The sequence below is a fragment of the Octopus bimaculoides genome, chromosome 16 (genome assembly GCF_046866305.1).
Source record: "Octopus bimaculoides isolate indiv1 chromosome 16, ASM4686630v1, whole genome shotgun sequence".
Taxonomy (NCBI): domain Eukaryota; kingdom Metazoa; phylum Mollusca; class Cephalopoda; order Octopoda; family Octopodidae; genus Octopus; species Octopus bimaculoides.
The window spans coordinates 42,669,884-42,670,089 of NC_142943.1; positions in this window are offsets into that span (position 1 = coordinate 42,669,884).

The window sequence follows — 206 nt, forward strand, 5'->3', positions numbered from 1 at the left end:
ATGCTTTTGCTGGCCCGCAGCTATAGTCTAAAAAAACACATTCCCTTTCAGTTAACCTTTCAGTTTCAGCGTGTCACCCACTCAGCCGATTCCTTGTGGATTTAATCAGTCCATTAGCAGGAAAGTCAACACCGTACGTGAAGAATACCATCCACTTCACAGAATCGATTAAGGATACCCCCATTGGATCCAACCAGAAGGTGAGT